Source organism: Miscanthus floridulus, chromosome 5, assembly GCF_019320115.1.
Source record: "Miscanthus floridulus cultivar M001 chromosome 5, ASM1932011v1, whole genome shotgun sequence".
Lineage (NCBI taxonomy): Eukaryota > Viridiplantae > Streptophyta > Magnoliopsida > Poales > Poaceae > Miscanthus > Miscanthus floridulus.
In genome coordinates this window covers 6583362-6600540 of record NC_089584.1, presented here as the reverse complement: position 1 = coordinate 6600540, position 17179 = coordinate 6583362, and the positions used below count along the sequence as shown (strand labels likewise).

Below are 17179 nucleotides of genomic sequence, written 5' to 3'. Positions count from 1 at the left end.
CGAAACGAACAGGCTAGTATCGATGAAATTATTCCAAAGAATAGCCAGACTTGAGTCCTGAACTCAGCAACCACTATACAGACAAGAGGTGCTATTTGTGACTATAACAACATAACCTTTTACATATTTTTTCCAAGTTTGTATAACATCAGAGTTCAGGACTTGCGAATAAGCTTTTTCAATCTACTTACAAATGACAAACAGTTGACGGTGAAACTAAATTATGGCTCGAATCCTTGTATCTCTAATTTTATCCAAAAATGTTTGACACAACTATTTGACAGCCCTTTTAAAGGCAACAATAACACTAGAAGTCATACTAAAAATTCAGGAAAAAGAATCAATGTAAACATGATTATCATTCCAAGTAGCTGAATCTAACATAATCAAGCAGTAACTAAAATATTTCTGTCACGATAAACTGAAGCGCAAATTTTCGACAGTACAATAAGGATGGATTCAACAAGCAAGACATGTGACATGATCTGCAAAGACCATGAACAACATTCATAACCGTACCGTCCAACCCAGCATTCCAGTACAATTGAACTATGTGGTAGTACTCATTCCAGAGGTTACAAGACTGAGTTTGAGATGAACTTTAGCTGTGCCAGAAAATAACAAAATTTAATGCTTGATCAATTATTCAACCAATCAACTTGATCCTTCTTCCCTTGCACTGCTACGTATAGCAGCACAGGGTTTTCATGAACCAAATGATGGCATAGATGAAAAGCGAATATTAAATGGTGGTATCGATGAAATTATTCCAAAGAACAGACAGACTAACAGCATAACCTTAACATCATTTTCCAAGTTAGTAGTAAAACATCCCAGTTCCATGCCTGCTAGATGAAGTTGTTCAATCTATTTACAACACAACAACACAACATAGCCTTTCAGTCCCAAGCAAGTTGGGGTAGGCTAGAGTTAAAACCCACTAAGAGCCCCAAGTCACAAGCCCCAAGTCATAGTTCAGGCACTTCAATAGCTACTTTCCAAGTACTAATATTCAAACATAGATCTCTAGGTATATCCCAAGCTTTCAAATCTCTTTTTATTGCCTCCCCCATATCAATTTCGGTCTTCCTCTACCTCTTCTCATATTATTAGCTTGACTTAGGACTCCACAATGCATTGGTGCCTCTGGAGGTCTCCTTTGGACATGGCCAAACCACCTCAACCGATGTTGGACAAGCTTTTCTTCAAGTGATGCTACCTCTAGGCGATTACGTATATCATCATTTTGAACTCGGTCCATTCTTGTGTGACCGCAAATCCATCGCAACATACGCATTTCTGCAACACTCAGTTGTTCAATCTATTTACAAATGATAAAATTTTACAGTCAAACTAAATTAAGGCTCAGATCCTTGTATCTCCAATTGTATGTCCAAAAAGGTTGACACAACTACTTGACAGTCCTTTGAAGGTGAAAATAACATTACAAAATATATTAAACTTACAGGAAAAAAGAAACAACATAGATTAAACATGACTTCCGTTCCAAGTAGTTGAATCGAATATTAACCAAGCAGTAACTAAATTATGCCTGGCATAATAAACTGAAGTGCAAATTTTTCACGGTATGATAAGGATGGATTCAATGAGACAACCCCAGTTGAACATAATGACTTGCACAATAACAATGTGCCACGATCTGAACAGATGCCATGCACCAAACTCATAACTGACCGTCCAACTCATGATTCCAGATTGATGAACTATGAGCTAGTACTCATTCTAGAGGTTACAAGACTGATTTTCAGATGTGAATTTTAGCTGTGCCAGAAAATAACAAAATCTTTTTAAAAAGAAAATATGAAGCAAGGTAACAGTGTAATACTAATCAACAAGTTTGTCAGCATATTTAGCAATTCCACTAGTGCTTGGTCATGCTCCTAAACAAGTTAAATCTCATAACAAAAATAATTTCCTGTCTTCCAATATCATGTATTCAGTTTGAACTAGCATACGCAGATCTGTTTTTGGCAAGCTCTATATGTGAATCAAATTAACAGACATTACTTACATTATGACTAATTATTCACAAATCACAACCAGCTAATTAGGCAAACATAGAGAAGAAGCAGGGGCCAGTACAATACCAGGCGTGTAGAAGCTCATGTAGGGTAGGACACCAAAGTAGACCCCAGACTCATCAACCTTCTTAACCAGCTTAGAATGGAGCCTGATTGTGAATAAGCCAGCATCTGTGCTAACGAAGATGGCATCATGGCATCCATACCCTCTGCACAGCCAACCACGAATGGTTCATCATAAGGACTGGTGACAGGTATAATTTCTTCCAGCTCGATGGACCTGCATTGTACACATTCTGCAGTTTCTTCTGAATTCACCTTCCTTGACCACAGATAAAGGCTGGAACCCTGAACACAGGCAAACCCCAGTGAGCTGTCCTCCATCACCATGAAAGCAACATGATACACATACTGTGTCGGTGGATTAATCAAGGATATGGAATTTTTGCCCCAATCATACTTGACAATTGCGTTACCCCACCGCAGCGTGAAGTAAGCCTCATCTCCAATAGCAGCGCCTCGTCTAGGCTGGACATAGGGTATATAGTAGAGCCTACTATCAGCAAGAACATATCGATCGCCTATGCTGGGCATAGGATTCACAGCCACTGTCCAGAGTCACCGACGTGCTCCACGCACCTGTCTCTGATGAGTACACGGTCGCCTTAACGAGCTCCTCATTGTCGTCGGTGACCACAAAAACCACTCGGAAGGGGCCGCCGTGGAAGTCGAGATTGTCACAGCCAGGCACACACTACTGGAAACGCGTACTTTGCCGAGGACCTGAGGCTTTGCCGAGGGCCAAATATCGGGCACTCGGCAAAGAGACTCTTTGCCGAGGGCCATACACGGGAGCCCTCGGCAAAGAGGCCTTTGCCGAGGGTACGGCCCTCGGCAAAGACAGGCCCACGGCAAATCAAATCTTTGCCGAGGGCCTCAGCCCTTGGCAAAGATGCCCTCGGCAAAGTAGGCCTGTTGGGTCACGGCGGCCATTTCCTGTCAAACTTTGCCGAGGGCCACCCGTTAGGCCCTCGGCAAATTTTTTTTTAAGTCTTTGCCGAGGGCCCCAGACCAGGCCCTCGGCAAAGATTTTTTAAAAACCAGTTTTCGGCCAATTTTTTTTTTTATAAATCGGCTTTGCCGAGGGCCCGAGGCTAGGCCCTCAGCAAAGAAGACCTTTGCCGAGGGCCAGATCCACGGCCCTCGGCAAAGATTTTTTATTTTTATTTTTAAAATTCTTTGCCGAGGGCCACAGGGTCAGGCCCTCGGCAAAGAGCCCTCGGCAATTTTTTTTTGGTTTTTTTAGCCCAGTTTTTTTGTGGTGCTACAATACATTGTTTTGAACTCAATTTTAAAATTTAGGCCAATTTTGATTTTGTTTTGTATATTTCCTTAATTTATTTCGATTCTTTGATTTTTTTTGAATATGTCAAATTTGAACTGCAGGTGCATAGAATATTATAATGTAGTGTTTCGAAAAATGTTATTCATGTTAATTGGTGCATGTTGAGTCCCTATCCATGAGCTCGCATCAAATTTTCACGCATCTTGTTCGTGTAACATGGCGACCGACTTGCCGGGAAAGTGTTTTAAAATTATATAAAATCCATACGAAGTCCGAAAATCACGAAACTTGGCGAGATGTCATGTTATCGCATGTGTAGGCTGTGGTAAAAAATTGAGAAGGCTTCGAGCGAGTTGCGACGTCGGATGCCTGAAACCCAGACATGACATGTGGGGCCCCGAGCCCGGCAGCCCCACGCGCCCCACCACCGCGCGTGCACGCGGGTCGCCCCGCGCCTCCACCACCGCGCCGCGCGCCCGCTGCCGCGCCTCGCGCCGGCAACCGCCGCCCCGCCCTCGGCCGCCCAGCGCGCCCCGGCGCCCCACCAGCGCGCCCTGCCGCCCCACCACGCCCAGTGGCGGCCGAGGTCGCGCCCTGCCTCTGTTCCCCGTCTCCGTCGAGCAAGGGGAGGTCGACCGCCCCGGCCGGCCCTCCGGTGGCTCCCCCTCATCGGCCTTCCCGCCCCGACCCCAGCCCCTAGGCCGCCCCCGTCGCCGGCTGCTGTTGGAGGGGAGGAGGCAGAGGGTGAAGTTGGAGGAAGAAGAGAAGGAGAAGAGGAGGAGGAAGGGGAAGAAAAGGAGAAGAAGAGGAGAAGGAGGAAGGGGAAGAGAAGGAGAAGAAGGGGAAAAGGAGAGAAGAAAGGGAAGAGGGGGAGAGGAGTACTCCAACGCCGCTCGACCGCGCCGGAGAAGAAAGTGACCTCCGCACCGCGATGCCCGACTCCACCGCAACCCTAGGTAAAACTCTCATTGTCAGCCTTCGTGCCGTATGTGGTTGTGTGGGCCTTCGTGCCGTAAGTTGTTATGAGGGCCTTCGTGCCATTGTGGTTGTCGGCCTTCGTGCCGTTTTGGTTGTGTGGGCCTTTGTGCCGTAAGTTGATATGAGGGCCTTCGTGCCGTTGTGGTTGTCGTCCTTCGTGCCGTTGTGAATGTCGGCCATCGTGTCATTTTTTTGCAGGTTTTGGAAATCTCCCCATGCAGGGCAGGTGCTGCCAAAATTTTGAACAAAAAATAACCTATTGTCTTTTTATGCAGAAGAAGAGTACGTCGGAGGGGACCCGGAGGACCCCGATCGTCTTCGTCGACGTCGCGGTTCTGCCGTCACTGCGTCGCCTCGCCACTGCGTCGATTCGCCACTGCCCCGCTAGCCTTACTTCACCGACACCCTAGGTATAAATAACCTCTTTTTGCGCATGTCTGTCGTAGCCCGCGCGTAACCCAGTTAGGCGTCTCCCGTCCGAAAGAGATACGGTCGTAGGTATGCGGATTTTTGCGTATCTGCGACCGTATCTGTTTCGGATTGTTCACGTTTTTTGGACAGCCCGTGAATGCGTTGATGGGTTAGTTTCCATGGTCCGCTCTGGTCCGGGAAGGAGTTTCGGCAACACCTCCCTGTTGTTCTCCAGATACACACTCTCCCTTGCAGGACGTGTATTGGGAGAATAGCGGGGAGGTGCTGCCGAAATTCTGTCTCGGAAAGGAGCGGAGCATGGAAACTGACCTCATCTACGCATCCGCGGGTGGGATTAGGACCTATCCTCACCTATTAGACAGTAGGAACACCGCGTAGATGCAATTGATGGTCACGATACTCTATGCTGTAAATGTTAAAGGATGGAGGACCGTCAGTGGATGTACACGGGCTGGAGAAGCGGGAGTGACTACGACTATGAATGGGTGAAGGGGACAGATGGTTTCTTGAAACATGCATTTGGCCCAGGAGCAGGAGGACATTCTCTAGTTTGGTGTCCCTGCAGCAAATGTGACAACAGGAGAAAAGTAGACGAGAAGACCATGGGTAGACATCTTGTGTTCAATGGTTATATGCCTGGCTACCAGCAGTGGATCTACCATGGTGAAGCAGATCGTATAAGAGCGAAGGTGGTGAGAGCACGCCTCGAGGCTTTTGATGATGATGCCGGGGTAGCAGACATGCTAGATGACGCCCACCAAGCTCACTTCGCTGAACGACGTGAGAAGGAGGAGATGGAGGAATCTGCAAAGGACTTCTACAAAATGTTGGACTCGGCACAGAAACCCCTTCACAAGCGTACAAAGATTTCTCAGCTAGATGTGATTGGACGCGTAATGGGGTTGAAGGCCGAGTTAAACCTGAGTCGAGAATGCTTCGATAAGATGTTGGCCGTGTTTGGCACCATGCTACCAGAGAAGCACACTTTGCCGACGAACTTGTACGAGGCAGAGAAACTCCTTCGTATGCTTAAGATGCCATATGACAAGATACATGTTTGTCCGAAGGGGTGCGTCCTATTTAGGAAAGAACATAAGGATGCAAATTACTGTCCGAAGTGTAAATCCTCCAGGTACCTAGAGGTAGACTCTGGTGATGGTCAGAAGAAGCAGCTTTCGATCCCCGCGAGAGTGCTACGTCACCTTCCTTTCCTACCGAGGATCCAACGGCTATTCATGACTGAGGAATCCGTGAAACAGATGACATGGCACAAAGATGGCAAACGGTACAATCCTGGGAAGATGGTACATCCATCTGATGCTGAAGCATGGACGTATTTCAATGACAAACATCGTGACAAAGCAGCTGAGGCTCGTAATGTACGTGTCGCGCTGGCAACAGATGGGTTCAATCCTTATGGAATGATGGCTGCCCCATACACATGCTGGCCTGTTTTTGTTATCCCCCTCAATCTCCCTCCCGGCATCTCCTTTCAACGGCATAACGTATTCTTGTCGTTGATAATTCCTGGACACCCGGGGAGTAATATGGGTGTGTTCATGGAGCCTGTGATTGATGAATTGATCCACGCTTGAGAGAAGGGGGTATGGACATACGATCGAGCTACAAAGACAAGCTTCAAAATGCATGTTTGGTACCACAACTCCCTGCATGACTTCCTGGCGTATGGGTTATTCGCCGCCTGGTGTGTTCATGGGAAGTTCCCATGCCCAGTATGCAAGGAAGCCGTGAGGTTCATTTGGTTGAAGAAGGGTGGCAAGTATTCGTCGTTCGACCAGCATTGTCAGTTCCTCCCTCTAAACCATGAATTTAGAGAAGACATCAACAGCTTTACGAAAGGTGTCAAAGTGACAGACCCTAAACCGCACTTGACGACTGGTGCCGAGGTTCATGTTCAGATAGATGCTCTCGTGCCCAATGAAGAAGGTGGTTTTGTGGGATATGGTGAGGAACATATGTGGACTCATAAATCCGGCTTGACGAGGCTCCCCTATTTCGATGACCTTCTTCTGCCACATAACATTGATGTAATGCACACTGAAAAGAATATCACCGAGGCACTTTGGGGAACTCTCATGGACACTGACAAGTCTAAGGACAACATTAAGGCTAGAGTGGACCTAGCGACGTTGTGCGATAGACCGAATCAAGCGATGCAGCCTCCTAGTGGCCGAAATAAGAACTGGAAAAGGCCTAAGGTCAATTTCGTCTTGCAGATTGATCAAAGGAGGGAGGTACTAAAATGGATGCAGATGTTAATGTTTCCAGATGGATATGCAGCGAATATTAGCAGGGGAGTGAACTTAGGCACTCTACGAGTCAACGGGATGAAGAGTCATGACTACCACATATGGATTGAGCGGCTTCTTTCGGCGATGGTCCGAGGCTATGTCCCTGAGCATGTCTGGCAAGTGCTGGCAGAGTTGAGCTTTTTCTTCCACCAACTTTGTGCCAAGGAGATATCTCGGACCATCGCTCAGGACTTGGAAAAAGCGACACCTGTGTTGCTCTGTAAGCTGGAGAAGATCTTTCCACCTGGCTTCTTCTTGCCGATGCAACATCTGATTGTGCACCTCCCGTCCGAGGCACGTTTGGGGGGCCCGTGCAGGCCCGTTGGTGCTATCCGATCGAGAGATGTCTAAAGACTCTTCGTAAAAAATGTACAAATAAAGTCAAAATTGAGGCTTCCATTGCAGAGGCATGCCTTCGGGAGGAGGTGGCAAACTTCACAACGCTATACTACAAGCCGAACCTTCCTAGCAATCATAATCCACCCTCTCATTACAATACTGGCGAAAATGAATCGACCCTGAGCCTTTTCCAAGGCCAACTCGGCAGCGCAAGTGGATCAACCCCAAAGCTATTGGAAAATGAAGAGTGGCGCAGTATCATGTTATATGTGTTGAATAACCTTACCGAGGTGCAGCCGTTCATCAAGTAAGTTCTCAACGAACTTATTTCAATATGCCATCACTATTCTGCATCCAACCCCATTGATTCTCATTCGGACAGGGAATTTGTTCGTGAATTCTGGCATCAATCAAGGGATCCTACCTCGCATGAACAAGACACCCTTGTTTCGCGGGGTGTGGGAGCGGGGAGGCCTGATTTCATTTCTTGGTTCAAACAAAAGGTAATGTCCAATTTAGCTTGTATGTTCGATCGTCCAAGGTGATCGTACGTTTGATTAATATAACGATCTATCATGATTCACCTTGCAGGCCCAGACCGATTCGTCCATGAGCGACGAGTTGAAACAGGTTGCAAACGGCTGTGATGTTAGGGTGAAGTCATTTACCAGCTATGACGTGAATGGATATCGCTTCCACACAACAAGTTACGAGCAGATTTGGCCCAAACGAAAAACCACAAATAGCGGAGTTTGTACGTCCGGCACTGATGATCTCGACTATCATGGTAGAGTTGAGGAAATCTATGAACTCTCATTTTATGGAGACGAACCTCTTAAACCTGTCATGTTCAAATGCCACTGGTTTAATCCTCGATCAACGAGACGAACCCCTCATCTTGGGCTAGTGGAGATTCGAGAAGATTCCATCTATCCTGGAAAAGATGTCTACATTATGGCTCAACAGGCCGTGCAAGTGTATTATACTCGATACGCCAACCAAGATAAAGAGGATCTTAAGGGTTGGGCTATTGTGCACCAGGTATCTCCACATGGTAAACTACCTGCCCCAAACGATGATGATTATAACTTCAACACAAACACATATGATGGACAGTTCTATCAAGAAGATGGGCTACCAGGCACGTTTGAGATAGTCTTACCCGAAGCAATCGAAATGGAAGTAGACAACGAAACGGTTGATGACGAGGTCGATGGAGATGTGGTGGTAAATGCCAAGGACATAGCAATGCTTGAGCGATTACTTCTAGGCAATGACGACGATGACAACATAGAACCTTCGGATAGTGTTGCCCATTTGGACAATTTTGACAGTGATGATGAGACCTATGATCCCAATCATGAAGATTATTCCTAATACATGTAATACTATGGTTTTTTAATTTATGTTTTGTTTATATATTTTGAATCTATTTCTAATATATGTACTAATTAGTCTTGTTCATTCTTTATGATTGCAGGTGATTGGACAAAGATGGCAAGCAGACATCCACGCCGTGACACGCCCTCGGTTTACGGGAGAGACCGCCCTCTCCTTCGAGGTGAGAGGTCGTCGTCCGAGGTAGCGTCCGCAGGAGGTGACGAGAGGAGGACCAGGGGCAGCCGCCGCAGGAGGCAGCGGTCTCCTCCCACGACACGTGACGAGGTGCTAGAGGAGGAGCACGTGACGGCCAAGGCCTCGTCCTCATCGGAGGACGAGAGGGGTCAGCAGACGGGCGAGGGAGACGAGGCGCTCGAGGGCGAGGGAGGCGAGGCGCTCGAGGGTGAGGGAGGCGAGGCGCTCGAGGGCGAGGGAGAGGGTACTGCTACCCGAACTCTCTACGAGCGAGGTCCCACGAGCCTCCCTCCGGTTCCGCTTCCTCACAACCGCTCAGTGATACGGCCTATGGCAAAGAGGTAAGTAACTATGGATGTTATCACAACTACTTCATAAGATATGTTGGAAATCTTAAGAGAAACTGATAAATTTTCTTAATCACTTGTGCAGGGCCCGGTTGGTTTTGTCAGGTACTCCAGCACGCAGCCCCGCGAGCATCCTTGGTGTTTTGTGCAGGAAATGGTACCCCGGCATTGTGCAACTGTCCGAAGAGCCGGTGGTGTGGGAGCCGACCTCCAACTGGGACAGGTACGCGCTGGTCACGGATGACACTTACCGCAACAAGCAGGAGCGAGTATTGGCGGAGTTTTGGGTAAGTCTCTCTCGCACAACATTGCTTAATACATCGCATTCATTGGTTAAATCTTTTATTGAAATAATGAATGGATACATTGGTTTTGTATGCAGAAATATTTCAAGGCCGAAGAAGGACTTGAGGCCCAGGTGGATCGGGCGGCTGCCGCAGCTTGTAGGAAGTACGTCACCGAGATGCACCACCATGGGCGCGTCCAGGCCCACATAGACTACTACAGGTCGGTACTTAGGCAGTTCCTCCCCAAGCCTCAAGCAAGACAGATTACGCTGACCCGGGACCAGTACCTTGAGGTAGGCGAATAACATTCATAATGATTCGTTCTGATACTAAGTAGGTTCAATTTCTTCTTATATGTCAAATACTCAATGACTTGTAGGTGATTCCCTGGTGGTGCCGATCGTATCCTGAGTGCTAGGCCATGATCGTGGACAAGTGGTTATCACAGGACTTTGTTGACACGCACGAGAGGCAGCGAGAACAGCATCTGATGAGGCAAGGTCCAACTCACCATCAAGGCAGTCGTAGCCTCCCCGGATACAAACAAGCATACGTAAGTGATTTCTTTTATTTATTTTGACGCTCAATTCTATTTGATTTCTCACCATCTTCCCGTCTTTCTCGCAGGAGGCTGCGCACCCGGGCGAGGAGATCCCGGAGTTCTCTGCGTGGGCTATGTCTCACATGGGCAGGGCGTCGTCCTCTGTCTCCTTCGACCCGGCTGCCCCGCCCCAGGTGTACTCTGACCCGAACGTGTACACTAAAGTCCAAGAGTACACGTCAACGGTAAGGGGGATCTATGGGGAAGATTACAATGTGCGCACTGAGCCCATTGATGCAGAGGCGATCATGAGGCTCGGAGGCAAGAAGCACGGGCGGCTATGGATTGCAGACGGCGCCATCGACTCCACCACTGTTCCCTCCCTCGACGCTATCCGAGCACGAAGCACGAGCTCCAGCCAGCCCATACGTCCACGGCCGTCTCCAGCACTGCAGCAGGTCCAAGCACTCCAGGTAATTCCTGTTTTACTCATCGTACGTACATATTTAAACACCTAAATTAGATTTGCATTACTGATACATTGGAGTGAAATATTGTAGGCCAAGCTGCAAGAAACAAAAAGGCAAAGTCAAGAGCAGAACGCGGAGCTGACCGCACAGCTGCAGGCCCAGAAGGTCGCGTTTAAGGCCGCGCAGAAGCAGATGGCGGAGATGATGGTGATCATGCAAAGTCTTGGGCAAGCATCGGGTGTACCTGTGCAGTTTTCAGCTCCTCCACCTCCTACTCCTGCAGCTACTCCTGTAAGTATGAAAGTTCACTTTTCGCTTGTGCTTTGCATGTATGTCGGCCTTCGTGCCGTTGTGGATGTCGGCGTTCGTGCCGTTGTGGATGTCGGCGTTCGTGCCGTCGTTTCTTGCAGGTTTTGGAAACCTCCCCGTGCAGGGGAGGTGCTGCCGAAATTTTCAATTGAGTCTAATATTTTTGTATTCCTACAATACTAGATGCAATCTCTAAGTTTCAAAACTGTTTTCCCGAATTACTCACATATGCAATCTCTGCTCCTTTGTGCAGCTTCAGTTCGCGGGTTCCAATCAACCCGCTAGTGCGTCACCGAGTGATCCTGCTTTTCCTTCACCATCGTCTCATAGGCTAGCTTGATGAGGACTCGTGCTAGGTGATGTGGTTGGACTTTAGCGTGATTTGTGATTTATGGTTGTGACTTGTGCTTGGATTTTATTAACTTGTCGTAATAAACATGTGAATGATGATGAACATGTGACTTGTCGTTGTAATATATTGTGATTTGTGGTTCACAATTATGGTTGTGATATATTGTGAGAAAATGGGTTCTGTGTGATATATATATGTATATATATATGAAATGCTTGTGTCGATGGAATGCAAAAAACAAAAAAAAAATTAAATTTCTGCCTCTTTGCCGAGGGCAATGACCAAGGCCCTCGGCAAAGAAGTGTCCTTTGCCGAGGGCCCAAGCAATAGCCCTCGGCAAAGATTTTTTAGAAAAAATCCTGCCAATTTCTTTGCCGAGGGCCAGGGAGTAGGCCATCGGCAAAGGGTTAAAAAAAATTAAAAAAAACCATTTATTTGCCGAGGGCCGGCCCTCGGCAAAGAATTTTTAAAAAATCCTACCAATTTCTTTGCCGAGGGCCAGGGAGTAGGCCCTCGGCAAAGGGTTAAAAAAATTCAAAAAAACCATTTCTTTGCCGAGGGCCGGCCCTCGGCAAAGAATTTTTAAAAAATCCTAAAAATTTCTTTGCCGAGGGCCATAGAGGAGGCCCTCGGCAAAGATTTTAAAAAAAATAAAAACTTTTATTTGCCGAGGGTCGGCCCTCGGCAAACAAATTCAAAAAAAAAACCATTTCTTTGCCGAGGGTCAGCCCTCGGCAAAGAAACCGCCAACGGCGCCGGCATCTGACGGCGTCTTTTATTTGCCGAGTGCCCGATAAAGGGCCCTCGGCAAAGACCCCTTCACCGTCTAAAAATTCCCCGAGGGGTCTTTGCTGAGGGCAGCCCTCGGCAAAGCCTTTGCCGAGGGTTTCTAGTCCTTTGCGCCTCCAGTAGTGACAGCGCACAGCACCGCGGCGGAGTAGATCAGCCACGGGATGCCAGGCTCCTCCAGGCGGTGCTCGTCGCCCGTGACGGGGTCTCAAACGACGAAATGCCAGCAGTCGGCCCCCACGTGGAGGAGGACGTGGCCGTGGCGGCAGTCGAGGGCCCGCGAGCGGCCGCGGTCGGGGTACGGGGAGAGGGGCGCCGCCGTGGTGGGGGTGAGGCGGGGCTCGGGGTCTCCTTGGATGACCATGAGCCTGTGGTGGAGGAGGCCGAGGAGGGGAGGGGCTCCGTGGAAGGCGCGGTAGCGGCGGAGGAACCCGGGGTCGCAGAGGATGCGGTGCGGAGCCACGGCTTGCAGACGAGGGCGGCGCGGAAGAGGTGCTCGGGCTCGTCCGGTGGGAGGCGGAGGAAGATCTCGGCCATCACGCGTGTGCGGACTAGCTGTAGCGGAGAACGCCCAACGCGTGTGCGGCGAAGAAACACGCAGCCTCGGTCGCCAGCACGAGACGACGCTGGCTCCAGCGGCCTACGCGGCGAAGCGACGCGGGCTCCGGCGGCCTGTGCGGCAAAGCGACGCACATCCTCGGTCGGCAGCACGGGGCGACGCTGGCTCCGGCGGCCGGCGCCGAAGCGACGCGGGCTCGGTCATAACCCACCCCCTCCATTAGGTTTGCAGGTTAGGGAAAAGATTACATCATTTCCCTATCCCTATCCCCGTTCCATACATCCAAACAATGGATAGGATATTTTTCTCCCCTCGTTTCCCTAACCCACCCCACATTTCCCAGTATCCAAACGTCACCTCACCATCGTGTCGTGCCTGGCTCACCAAAGATGCTGCGACTGCACACAGATCACAAGCAGCGACTGCATGTGGCCCCCAGGGCCGAGCGGTCCACACGACAGTGGCATAAATGCACAACACGGAGACGGAACCAGGTCCTTCTGGGGCATGAACTTGTATTGTTGTGTTATTTTGGTCGCTAATCTTGAAAAATGGTCATCTAAACAATGTTTGAATCTCACTTTAGTTCTATTCACTACGAGAGAGAGGCAAAATTCTCCGTGTTGCAGGCTTCCTCGAGTATTAAAATTCGGGCATTTGGCAAAGCCAATCTTCCCCGAGTGTTGCACTCGGAAAACAATAGCACTCGAGGAAGAGAGGCTTTGCCGAGTGCCGCAGAGTGCCTAGCACTCGGTAAAGAGCGGCACTCGGCAAAGGCCCTCTTCCCCGAGTGCAACACTCGGGGAAGAGCGGCACTCGGCAAAGAAAAATGTTACTTGATGGCCTAGTCCGCCCACGCCGTTAAAACTAAAAAAAATTGCTTTGCCGAGTATCGCACCCTGGCACTCGGCAAAGAGGCTGGCTTCCCCGAGTGCCCCGTCATGGCACTCGGCAGGGAAGAAAATTTTAAAATTTGAATTTTTTAAAAGACCTCGGATGGAAAAACTTCCTAAATAAAAATTGTAGATCTTCAAAAATTATGAAACTATGTAGTTGACAACTTTTTGATTTGAAATCATCTTATCATGCAAAACTACGTTCGAATCTCAAATTTGAAATTCGATTTTTTCAAACGACCTCGGATGGAAAAACTTCCTAAATGAAAATTGTACATCTCGAAAAGTTATGAAACTTTGTAGTCTACACTTTTTGATTTGAATTCATTTAGAGCCTTAAACAAGCAATTTACTCTCAGTTTAGTATAATATATGAGGAAAGATAACGGAATCTAGACACAAGTGACAGTGTAGTGCAGTGGTAGAGCAGCAGACACGTGAGGGAGAGGTCGTGAGTTTGAATCTCGCTGGCCGCGTTAGCCGCAAATTTTGCGCAAAAAATGCAGCGACTTCAATGGAGGCAGGCGCGCACTGGCCGGTGGCGGCCTCCCCCGAAAAAAAAAATTTGGGTTTTTTGCTATTATTTTCGGGCTTTTTCGTATTTTTTATTTTGCCGAGTGTAAATCTTGTCCGAGTGTTGCACTCGGGGAAGAAAAAAGAAAAAGAAAACAGCGTCGGCCGTTGACCAACGGCGTCAAATCTTTTCCGAATGCCAGCACGGCACTCAGCAAAGCCTTCCCCGAATGCACGATTTTCGGCACTCGAGAAAGACGCCTTTGTCGGATGAGGATTAGCCAGAGGGTCTTCCCCGAGTGTTGCACTCGGGGAAGGCTTCCCCAAGTACAACTAAGCCTTTCCCGAGTACAACTGGTACTCGGGGAAGCCACTGGCTGCTGTAGTGATTAGGTCTCTATGTTGTCCTCCAACTTTTTTACCTGTGTCATTCTGGTGCTAAACAATGTTTTCTACCTCATCTTCCTCCTCACGACGCTGCTGCCATTGCCACCGCGCGCGAGTCACGCAGGCGACAACTGTCTCCGTGCTTGGGTGGCCTCTGCCCCTTCTCAGCTGTGCTACCACCGGCCTCACCCACACGGGAAGCAGTAGCAGCCGACCAACCCACCGTTGCTTGCTCAGGCCACCCCCGTACCAATTCACTTCGTGTCGCTGACGCCGCTCCTCGCTTTAGGCTGCCGCTGTCGGCGCACTTTCTTGCTTAGGCATTCACACCACACCATGGGCGCTCACTACCTCTCACTCTGACGCCGGTGCCGAGAGGAGGACCAACAACACGAAAGCAATGGAGATGGACGGGAGGATGTTGGCTGCGAGCATGACATGCCAGTTGATGTGTGGTTGGGCAGGCCCGATAGGCGTGGTCGGAGTCTGGGAGAGATAGCCGAGAGGAGGATCCCGAAGCTGATGAGGATCTCAGGGAAGGACGCCACGAAGTCCAGCAGCGTTGCCGGGGAGAGCTCTGTGATGTACACGAGCGCCACCAGCCACCATGATGCCAATGCTAGCCAACAGCTGCCCCATCGTGAGCAAACCAAACCAAACTTCTTTCAAGATATCATACGATTGCATACACTCGCCTCTTGTTCTGGATCCATCGCCTCACATGAGTTCACCCGTACGCAGAATGCTTGGTAAAAGTAACACCAGAGACGGGCGTTGCCCAGATGAACTGAAGCTCATGGCATGCACCATCGCACTTTCCTCTAGCCTCGGCATGATAGCGTCCGTCGGAGCTCAATGCCTCATCGGAGACCGCCACACCATGCTCTGCATCAACGCTATCGCCTGAGGCCTCACCACCGGCTTCACAGCCGTGACGGCCGACACCTTCGTCAACGCGTCAACATTGTCGGGATCGGCCTGGTGCTCACGGTCGACCCAGGCTATGCCACGGAGCTCAGCCTCAGCCCGCCTCCGCCCGCTGCAATGGGCTGTCTGGGAGAAGGAGGCGGATAGCAGGCCTAGACCCGTTTGGATGGACGATGAGACCCGAACGATGTTTGGGTATCTAGATGAGTTTTTGCAAGTATGGGAACCGGGATGACATAGTGACGTAAGTTTAGGGACCGGTGGTAGACTTTACTCAGGAATTTAAACTCTAGAGAAATGGATGGATGGTAGTGATTGTCACAAAGTCCATATGCGATAATTGACTAACTACTACTCTTTAAAAAAATTATTGTCATATCCCACTTCTCTTTATTTTTTTTCCACTTCTCTTCCATGGCCGTGCAATTTCTACTGACGTTAAATCAAGATAGTTTTAAATTTCCTCTTTGGTGAGCTCTCTTCTTCAAGGAAGCCACCATCCAACTAAGTCTCGAAACTGTTATGTCCTTTAGCCCTCTTGAAAATTTAAATTTCAAGGGTTTATTTAGTTCACTATAACACTTTGCCACAGCCTGCCTGATTTTTTTTTTTCGTTCTTGCCAAAGTTTTGGCACATCACACTTTCATGATTCGACCTCATATGTCATAGGCTTAAAACCTTGCCAAAGCTTTTCTAAGTTATGGACACATTAGACAAAGTTTGGCGATGTGCGGTAACTATCTAAACATGCTCTTTAATCATCTTGTATAGATTCTTAGTAGCCCATTTTACTGAAAACATCATTGGATTCACCTTAGTGATATTGATGTCTGTTTCAAGCACTGTTGTCTCAACTCTCAAGCAACCACCGTCTAGCCTCGCCATCGTACCGACATCCATGGGCACGCCTCAATCCTTTCCAAACAAATTGTGGAACCATCACGTACTGATGCCAGCGACCTACTAATCTCAGACCTGCTACACATGCCACTCTACTGCACTGTTGTCGATCATATTCTAATTATGTTTGGTTTCCGCTTGTGATCAGCTTTTCTTCATAATGAAAAAGGCAAACGATGTTTGTTGTGCTGCTCGCAAGCTTCTCACACATGCACACTGAAGAATCATGACCAATTGCATGTATCAAAAGCGAATATGTTTTTCGCGATTTTACCATCTTGGCCACTAGACCATATTTCTTCTCCCAGATCGCTGCCATGAAAGACATCAGGTATGAGCCACGATCGTTAGGATCAACACATTTTGTTTGGTTATTTCCTATTATGTTTTTTTTTTATGATTTCATCGTAATCTCGGCCACTAGAACATATTCTTCTCCTAGGTCGTCGCCTTCGTGAAAGGCGTTTCTTTTTTTGAAAGTTCCGGCTGCCCGACTTTAGATCATATTAATAAGAAGGGAGAAGCATTAACATCGTCAATTACATGCGCGAGGGGCGCAGCCTATCACAGTGGTACTACATACGGCGAAAAACAAAGCTGACTACTCGCTAATTATTGAGCTACAGGAAGTGCTAGAACTTTTCCCCCCGCAGCAATCCAGAAGGAGCACGTAGCCATGATCGTATCACCAAATGATTCGACGGTATGGAACATCCCCTTCATCGTGTCTTCGTTGGCTCCATCCAACCCTCTTTGCACGTCATGTTCTGCATAGGATAATCCGGTGCCCTTTTCTCTTGCCTTCACCGGATCGCCCGACACTCCTGTGTGTGCCAAGCACTTCTCCGCAGTCCCTTCTTAGCCTTCACCGAATGGTC

General features: G+C 48.6%; 1 pseudogene; it reads right to left on the bottom strand.

The window, feature by feature from the left end:
- Positions 1 to 1541: 1541 nt before the first annotated feature.
- LOC136454190 (uncharacterized) lies at positions 1542 to 12655 on the bottom strand (annotated as a pseudogene).
- Between the last annotated feature and the right edge of the window lie 4524 nt (positions 12656 to 17179).